Genomic DNA, 1,577 nt, shown 5'->3' with positions numbered 1-1,577 from the left:
TGCTGCTGTGTGTGAAGACTGCAGTGTCGCTGTGTGTGAAGACTGCAGTGTCGCTGTGTGTGAAGACTTCAGTGTTGCCGTGTGTGAAGACTGCACTGTTGCTGTGTGTGAAGACTGCAGTGTTACAGTGTGTGAAGACTGCACTGTTGTTGTGAGTGAAGACTACAATGTTGCTGTGTGTGAAGACTGCAGTGTTGCTGTGTGTGAAGACTGCAGTGTTGCTGTGTGTGAAGACTGCAGTGTTGCTGTGTGTGAAGACTTCACTGTTGCAGTGTGTGAATACAGCAGTGTTACAGTGTGTGAAGACTGCAGTGTTGCTGTGTGCGAAGACTGCACTGCTGCTGTGTATGAAGACTGCACTGTCGCTGTGTGTGAGGACTGCACTGTTGCTGTGAGTGAAGATGCACTGCTGCTGTGTGTGAAGGCTGCACTGCTGCCGTGTATGAAGACCTCAGTGTTGCAGTGTATGAGAACAGCACTTCTGCTCAGTGTGAAGACTGCAGTCTCGCTGTGTGTGAAGACATCAGTGTTGCTGTGTGTGAGAATAGCACTGCTGCTGTGTGTGAAGACTGCAGTGTTGCTATGTGTGAAGGCTGCATTACTACTGTGTGTGAAGACTGCAGTGTTGCTGTATGTGAAGACTGCAGTGTTGCTGTATGTGAAGACTGCAGTGTCGTTGTGTGTGAAGACTGCAGTTTTGCTGTGTATGATGACTAAACTGTTGCTTTGTGTGAGAACAGCATTGCTGCTCTGTGTGAAGACTGCAGTGTTGCTGTATGTGAAGATGCAGTGTTGCTGTGTGTGTGAAGACTGCAGTGTTGCTGTGTATGATGACTGAACTGTTGCTGAGTGTGAGAACAGAACTGCTGCTGTGTGTGAAGACAGCTACGTGTGAAGACTGCTGTGTTGCTGTTTGTGAAGACTGCACTGTTGTGTGTTAAGATTGCACTGTTGCTGTGCGTGAAGTCTTCAGTGTTGCTGTGTGTGACGACTGCAGTGTTGCTGTGTGTGAAGAATGCCGTATTGCTGTGTTTGAAGACTGCAGTGTTGCAGTGTGTGTGAAGGCTGCACAGCTGCTGCGTATGAAGACTGAACTGTTGCTGTGTGTGAGAACAGCCCTGCTGATGTGTGTGAAGACAGCACTGTTGCTGTGTGTGAAGACTGCAGTGTTGCAGTGTGTATGAAGACTGCACTGCTGCTGTGAATGAAGACTGAACTGTTGCTGTGTGTGAGGACTGCACTGTTGCTGTGGGTGAGGACGCACTGCTGCTGTGTGTGAAGGCTGCACTGCTGCTGTGTATGAAGACCTCAGTGTTGCAGTGTGTGAGAAGAGCACTTCTGCTGTGTGTGAAGACTGCAGTGTCGCTGTGTGTGAAGACTTCAGTGTCGCTGTGTGTGAAGACTGCAGTGTTGCTGTGTGTGAAGACTGCATGTTGCTGTGTATGAAGACTGCACTGTTATATCCAGTCCTCGTTAGTATAGTGGTTAGTATCCCCGCCTGTCACGCGGGAGACCGGGGTTCAATTCCTCGATGGGGAGGAGCTTTTGTGGGTGGCACGGTGGCACAGTGGTTAGCA

The 1,577-nt window shown here is 49.7% G+C and overlaps 1 non-coding gene across 1 annotated transcript; it reads left to right on the top strand.

The window, feature by feature from the left end:
* Nucleotides 1-1,467: 1,467 nt before the first annotated feature.
* trnad-guc lies at nucleotides 1,468-1,539 on the top strand. Its single transcript has one exon. It is a non-coding gene; the product is annotated as a tRNA-Asp (tRNA).
* The last annotated feature ends 38 nt before the right edge of the window (nucleotides 1,540-1,577 follow it).

This window comes from Chiloscyllium plagiosum, unplaced genomic scaffold (genome assembly GCF_004010195.1).
Source record: "Chiloscyllium plagiosum isolate BGI_BamShark_2017 unplaced genomic scaffold, ASM401019v2 scaf_81321, whole genome shotgun sequence".
Taxonomy (NCBI): domain Eukaryota; kingdom Metazoa; phylum Chordata; class Chondrichthyes; order Orectolobiformes; family Hemiscylliidae; genus Chiloscyllium; species Chiloscyllium plagiosum.
The sequence above is the reverse complement of the archived record's forward strand: the minus strand, read 5'-3'. Positions and strand labels throughout refer to the sequence as shown.